Consider the following 8,396-nt stretch of genomic DNA (forward strand, 5'->3'; position numbering starts at 1 on the left):
CTCATTGTAGTTTTGATTTTCATTTCTCTAATGATTAATGATGTTGAGCATTCTTTCATGTGTTTGTTGACAATCTGTATATCTTCTTTGGAGAAATGTCTATTTATGTCTTCTGCCCATTTCTGGATTGGGTTGTTTGTAGTTTTGATATTGAGCTGCATGAGCTACTTGTCAATTTTGGAGATTAATCCTTTGTCAGTTGCTTCATTTGAAAATATTTTCTCCCATTCTGAGGATTGTCTTTTCATCTTGTTTATGGTTCCCTTTGCTGTGCAAAAGCTTTTAAGGTTCATTAGGTCCCATTTGTTTATTTTTGTTTTTATTTCCATTTCTCTAGGAGGTGGGTCAAAAAGGATCTTGCTGTGATTTATGTCATAGAGCATTCTGCCTATGTTTTCCTCTAAGAGTTTGAAAGTGTCTGGCCTTACATTTAGGTCTTTAATCCATTTTGAGTTTATTTTTGTGTATGGTGTTAGGGAGTCTTCTAATTTCATACTTTTATATGTAGCTGTCCAGTTTTCCCAGCACCACTTATTGAAGAGGCTGTAAGAGCTGTAAGTGGAATTAAGCAGTTGTGAGACTCAAATTGAGTTATATCTGTACAGTGCTTTAAACAGTGCCTGTAAGGGGTATTTAAATATTAGACATCATGAGAACAAATTATGTGAAGATGCTAGGCACTGTGGTGTACATAAAGGTTGTCCCTGCCCTGAGGGGTATTTATAACTTTGAAAAATAACTTATTCCCTCCATAGCATCCATATCGTGGTTTGACAACCTGAATAAATGTCATTTGCCATTTGGAAATGAGTATTTAGAATATAGTAATAAGTGAACATATGCAATTTACAGCAAAGAGTTAAATATACTGTTATTTGGTTAGAAGCTATCTTCAGGGGCAGAAATGGGGTATTAACGGAGGATAGGGGGCACACTCTGAGCTACGTTTCAGTAAAGTTTGCATTCTATCCAGTCATCAACAAAATAATTTAACACAGAAGTGAGTGATTCAAAATCGATATTATTGGTCCTTGTCTCAGCTAATGTAGTATTCCTGCCCACTTTATTTAGTACAGGCATTTTTTTTCTCTGTAATTCTGGTCTGCCTTGCAGTCTAGTGCTATAGTTGTCTCCCCAAGAACACCCTGAATAGAATTTAAGTCATTGTGGTGTCGACTCCTTTCTAATGGTCTTTGGAAAGTCTCAATATTCTCCCTGGAGAATAGGAATGCAGATAACTGCCCATTTCAAAGACTTGTTGCAGAGATCAATTACCTACTGCTTTTGCAAATGTCTTTGAAGATTAAGTGCTTTCCCAAATTAAATAGTGTTATTAGGCATCCTAGAAATACTCCCCTAAAACATTGACTCACAATGACCAATAATAAAATACATGAGCCTCAAATACACACACACTTTACCATTCCCATCTCTGGACACAACTGTCTCCAAGATACAATCCTTTGATTTATGGATATGGCCTGAAAAAACAGGGGAAAATGCCACTTGAAAACTTATTTAAATTTAACCAGCATTATAGTCATTCAGTATAAAGCATTGGGCTCTGATGTTTAGCAGAAAATGGAGAATAATACTCTAATCTGATCTTCAAGAAGTTTAAAACCTAATTTGTGAGATTAGATGTCAGAAGTGTATACGTCCACAACAGAAATGTTAAATCAGTGGTATTCAAACATTTTTCTTCCACAGATTACATCTTAAATGAATCTTAAGAGGAAGCCCAACATGTAAAAGAGATATACTTGCAGTGGTTCTGATTGGAGCAGTAGAGCCTGAAACTCTGATTCCCACCTGCCAATGTCCTCCATTTGAAAAAATTCCAAACAGCACACTTTGAAAGCCACTGATTTCGTTAACCATTCCAGACACTACAGATGAAATGCTGTGATCCTGTAGAAGATTTCAGCAAACACTGTTGATTGCCTTCCCAACAACCATTCTCCCATCTTCTACCCTTCTTACAGGGCCCAAGTTTCCATTCCATCCTTTTCCAGGTAATCATGGCCTCAGGAGAGGCTGCTCTACCTCTAGTCGCAAAGGGGGATTCCTGATTCGCCCATGGATTCTCAGACTGTTTGTTTCCAGACTCCCTTATTTCTACAAAGATTGAGGACCCCAAAGATCTTTTGGATTATATATCTATCAAAATGTAACATATTAGAACTTAAAACTGAGAAATGTTAAAAATATTCATTAAGTATATACAGTTAAATATTTATTAAAATAAAAAATAAGGTCACTAATATTACATTAACAAAAATAACATATTTCATGAAAAATTGCTGCATTGTCCAAAGCAAAAACAATTAGTTTAAAAAGTGACATTGTTTTATATTTTCACAAACCTCTTTAATATCTGCCTTAATAGAGGATAGCTAGATTCTCCCATCTGCCTTGCATTCAATTTGTTGTATTATGCTATTTTGTTTGAAGAATATGAAAAAACTGCCTGTATGGTTAGATTGTTGGAAAGGAAAGAGTGTTTTAATAGCCTTTTCATATAATTGTGGATATTCTTCTTTGATAGAAACAAAACTTAACAAGTGGTCATTTCTTAACAGTAGTGTTGTGAAATTTGAAAAGATATTGGTGAAACGTTTGGTCATGGTTAAATTTAAATTCTTTAATTTATATGCACTAATAATGAATCCTTTATTCATGCATAGTTTTATAGAAATATTCACTGGTCATTTAGAAAATGTTGCATCAGTGAGTTATGCAGATCTTCCAAATTTTGATACATTTCATTTTACAATAGCAAAAATCACATTTATTGACATAATCATCAATCTCATCAGAAAACTCATTAAGTATTAGAAAGCTATACAGCTCATGGTAACAAAATAGTTTTCTCAAATTCCAATTTTTGTTTGGAAGATAATATTTTATCATTGGCAAAAAATAGTGTTAGTGGTTTTCCTTGAAGTCACAGACTCACTTTGTTCTTTTTCAAAATAATATCTGCCAATGCCCAAGTCTGAAAAATTGCAATGTGTCCACCAGATTTCATTCAAGAAAAAATGGTGATCTATGAAAATAGTGGCTGGTTCAGCTTGTAACTCAAACATTGCATAAGAGCTTTTCCTAAACATAAGCACCATACTTTGGTCCACAACAGAATTGCTTTAAGTATACTTCCAATTTTGTCACACAAAATAATAAGACATATAAACAAGTCAAATTTTTGTATTGAGATATATTTGATATACAGAAATTTAATACATTAATAATTTTTCCTTGCTTTGTCAAGGACATTCTTAAATGAAACAAGCTCTTAACTTATTTGTTTAATTCAGTTTTTTATGAGTGTATGGGGGTGAAGAATACAGTGACTCCTAGTACAATTTGGTGTTGCTGCTTAATTGGTGCTAAGGCACCAACTGTTTTACCCACCACTGCCTTTGCACTATCAGTGCAAATTTCACCAACAGAAAAAAGGCAAATAACGCCAATATTTTTATTACACTAGTTTTGATTTTGCCAATACCCCGAAAGAATTTTGGGGACAGCCAGTTGTCCGTAGACCACACCTTATGGACTGCTCATCTAAGCTAATTGTGAGTATCTTAGTCACAGGGCAATGATTGGTATAGGATTCAACTCTGGCCAGTGAGATATAAAGGATGTATGCTAGGAGTTTCCTCGAAAAGTTCTCCTTGTTCATAGAAAGACTTATTGGCAGAAGTAGCCCTCTTCTTCCTTTGAATTTTGTCACATCTGTATGTGGCATCTTGAACTGCGGCAGCCACCTAACTGTGGGATAAACTAGGCTGTGAAGAGGTCATCACAGACAGAATGGCAGAGCTTACAATGCAGAAGAACCTTCATCCTTGATGGTGTGTGAAGCCACTGAAATTATTAATCACAGAGTCATTGTCTCTGAACTTCTTGTTTTGGAATTTAGTAAATTTCCTTTTTGGTTTTCTTATTATTTGTAATCAAAACCATCCCAACTGATACTAAGATACATTTTCTTATTTTCATTTTGGCTGGGGCCACATTATGAATGAAAGACACTAACTAGCAAAGGAAAAATATCAGGATTTATATAATTTTCCCTTAATATTATGCAAGAAAGGAATGTGATACTTACAACATTTTGAGGTTAAAAAATAGAACTTATTTCAGCAGATGGTCCTCCTTACAATACCCAGCTGGCTAGAGTTTCTTTAGAGGGCACCATGTTCTCTCTTCTGAACAAATTAAATATGTCACAAGAGCAAAATAAATATTATAAACCTAAAAAATTAGGTTTCACTGATCTAAGTCGGAGTTATTAAGGTGCTCCCTTCCTGAACATACTACTCTTTTTTATGAAGAAGGTAACTAATAAAGTAAGTGCAATCACTTCCTGTGGTACTTTTTTTTCTTTGTCACATATTAAAATTGGAAGGGGACCAGTAGAAGTGTGAAAAAAAAACAAGTTTGTGAATGCTAAAATGTGTTTTAGGTGAAAATACCATTTGAGCAAAATATTGTAGATCACAATGTCCAAACTGTCTGTCATATTTATTTCAAATATTTATCTAAAATATCTGAGAAGTAAAACTATATCCCAAATTATAAAGCAAGCAAATTATGACATTTAGAATCACCATTTTAGTATTCATTCCATCCTTCAAGAAAAGAAGAGTAATCAGCAAACCATGCTACTGAATTGATGAGTCTCCTTCTCATATGTTTTTCAGAAACCAGAATTACTACATGGAAATGAGACAGAAAATGCTTTTAAGGTAATATTCAACTTTGTTATTAAAACATGGCTCATTAAATGTCATTCTTAATTACCTAAAGTATTAATATCTGAATCATCCTTAACAAACTTTGTAGCTACAGGGCTCTAAAATTTTTTTTTCCTTTTCTTATATTGCCTATAAATATTTTTAAATATAATATATAGAATAGTTACTTTCCATGAGAATAATCACCAAATTATGGAATTACATTTGATGTTAAAAAATAACTTACATGGGGCTTCCCTGGTGGCGCAGCTGTTGAGAGTCCGCCTGCCGATGCAGGAGACACGGGTTCATGCCCCGGTCCGGGAAGATCCCACATGCCGCGGAGCGGCTGGGCCCGTGAGCCATGGCCGCTGAGCCTGTGCGTCCGGAGCCTGTGCTCCACAACGGGAGAGGCCACAACAGTGAGAGGCCCGCATACCACAAACAAACAAACAACAACAACAACAACAACAAAATAACTTACATGAATTATATTTAAAATTAATTATATTAAACTAAATAAAATTAATTATATTAAAATTATAGTAATATATTAAATGTATTTAATATATATGCTAACTCTAAAGACTTCCAAGCTTAATGTGATATTTTCTACACCTTCTTTTCTTCTTATGTAGAATTATACATTGGGGGGGCATTTTCTTTTCATCTATAAAAGAGAGAATTTGTTGCTCTTTAGAACTGACTCCTGCTTAATAATCTTTTGTTTTTCACTTGTAAGACAGTTGAAAGCTAATTCGCATTTCAAGATTCAGTTCCTCCTACAAAAATCTAACAAACTACTGTGCATTGAGATACAATTAGGTAACCAAAGCATGAGGATGTTATCTACACAAGACATCCAATGACCAAAGCTACAGATATTTTTTTATATTAGCCTTAATTCTTTCTAGTATTAATCAAGATACTTAGCAATGTGTTCAGCTCCAAGCTCAGCTCTCAGTGTTCTGAAAAGGAAGAGGAGGAAACTAATATTTATACAGAATTTACCCTCTGCAAGGAACTCTACCTAGACAATCTAATTTACTCCCCCAAACAACCCTATGAGGCCACCAAAATTTCTCTTAGAAATATTCTTTGATGCAGGCCATAGTAAAAGACACTGAAGAGGGGTAGTCTGTTTCTTTAAGTATAAAAGAGTAAAATAACTTAGAAAAAGGTCAGGAAAGGGAGCTCAAGGCTTAAGAAGGCACAGGAAAAACTACTACAGCTTCTAGATCATTAAAATTGTCCTGTTTTCTTCTAGTTTATACTATAGATTTGTGTGTTTTATAAGATAAAAATAATATTCCTCTAATGCAAAAATAAATGCTAAAACAAAACAAAACTCCCTCTCCTCCTCCCTAAAAAATACCTCTCACATATATTTTGAGCACAGGGGACCTAAAAAATGTCATTGATAACTGAGGAATAAGTTATTGTTCCTTGCGGCTAAGCAAGTGTTCAAAGACTTTTTAGTTCTCTTTCTAAACAAAATACAATCTCATGGAAAATCTCACGTGGCTTTTTGGTCTTGCATACAACAAGAAAACGAACCTAAGTATTGGTCAAGCAGTCTTTGCCTGAATTACTTTTGTCCTTAACTGTTTATTCAGCCTGTAAAGTAAATGGTCTGGAGTAAGGAAGGAAACCCCACTGATATTATGCCCTGGCTTCTGAAGGTTCTAATATGCTTGGGCAGAAGCATTTCCCCTCATTTCTGGGGGACAGTAACTCAGGGTCAGCGAAGCTCTACAATGAGCTGGCCACATTATTATAATTTGAAAACTCATTTCTTCTTACATCTAATTCCTGATATTTTGTTATGTCTATTTTAAAAATTTCTCACTTTTCCGAAAAATGTACAAAAGTAACTCCTGTCAAATTATATAAACTTTTGTCTCACCCGGAGCCTTTTTTTTTTTTAACCTTTCCATCTTCCCCGCTCCACACCCAATGTGGTGCTCTAAATAATCCTGCCAATCACCAACCTAGTCTCTACAACTATCCTTCACAATATTGGCACAATTATTTTTCAATGTACATACATATTTCTCTACAGGAAGATGTTTGGCTTTCTCAGTCTTGTAGTCAAACCAGCCAACATGGAGCTCCTCCTTTATTCCAGCCTTATCTGTTTTTTTTTTTTTTAATATTTATTTATTTATTTAATTTATTGATTTTTGGCTGTGTTGGGTCTTCGTTGCTGCGCGTGGGCTTTCTCTAGTTGTGGTGAGCAGGGGCTACTCTTCATTACTGCGCGCGGGCTTCTCATTACGGTGGATTCTCCTGTTGCGGAGCAGGGCTCTAGTCTCGCGGACTTCAGTAGTTGTGGCATGCGGGCTTCAGTAGTTGTGGCTCACAGGCTCTAGAGCGCAGGCTCAGTAGTTGTGGTGCAGGGGCTTCATTGCTCCATGGCATGTGGGATCTTCCCGGACCAGGGCTCAAACCCGTGTCCCCTGCATTGGCAGGCGGATTCTTAACCGCTGCACCACTAGGGAAGCCCCAGCCTTATCTGTTAATAAAGTCCCTCTACCTCCAGCCTCCATTGGAGGCTTACTCTCCACCCATTGTTTGTGGAATAAATCCTGTGTTCTCTCACTTCTAAGTACTTCATCCAGAAGGCCCTGTTGGCATTCCTACCTGTCCTTCAAAGCCAATTTGAATTCCACCTCTGCCAGGAAGCTTCATCCCAGCTGTCCTGAGGGGGGCATAGACCTCTCTTTCCCATAATAATATGGCACTTTGTTTACCTTCTAATTTCGTCTTTACTACAGTCTTTCTTGAAACTGAGTTGTTTATGAGTGTCTTCTCCCATGCTGAAGTACAAGAGCTCAGGGATCATACATAATTTATCTGAACAAACCCCCAAATGCTCAGCATAGTCCTTTGTATATGATATCCATGAACAAGTGTTTGTTGAAATGAACTGAACTGAATTTGCAGTATTTTTAAATTTGAAACAATCTTACATTCAACCACAAGAATAAGGAAACTAATTTGAAAAACTTTTGATTTGTTTTGCACTAATATTAGATAATGCATTCTCCAAATCACTTGTCAAAAGATAGGGGCCAAAGTGAATTTGGGGACCTAACTCTTCCTCATCTCCACCAAGCTTCTATTCACACTAATGAAAGAAGGTAGAATTTTATTTTCCTCAGGCTGCTCATTCTTAATAATATCTCAATATTTTTGCAACTTATGAACCAGTGTTGATGACATCACCTGGGAGCTCATTAGAAATGCAGAATGTCAGGTCAAGTCAAGACCATCTGGATCAGAATCTGTATTTTAAAAAAAATCCCCAGTGATTTTTGTGCACATTGTTTGAGAAGCATTGTTATCATATATTCTATAAGAAACTCTCCCCTCATCCTCCCCTTCCATTGCCCCCTCATATACAAGTCCTGTTTGCCTTTTGAGGCAATTTCTGGCTTCTAGAACCTTAATAGAGATAGTAAACAATTTTTGTTTCAGTTTTTATTAGATGATCTTCACTTGGGTATGGACTGGAGGATGCTTTGATGTTATTAAAACTTGTCCTTTATCTTCAGTGTTACTTCAATTCCAAAGCTCAGTATAAGGTTAAGTAAAACATCCTGTCTGTGAAGCAAGAATAGTCTAGATGTTTAAAGTTATGTAATACATTTG

This window comes from Physeter macrocephalus, chromosome 8, assembly GCF_002837175.3.
Source record: "Physeter macrocephalus isolate SW-GA chromosome 8, ASM283717v5, whole genome shotgun sequence".
Classification (NCBI taxonomy): Eukaryota; Metazoa; Chordata; class Mammalia; order Artiodactyla; family Physeteridae; genus Physeter; species Physeter macrocephalus.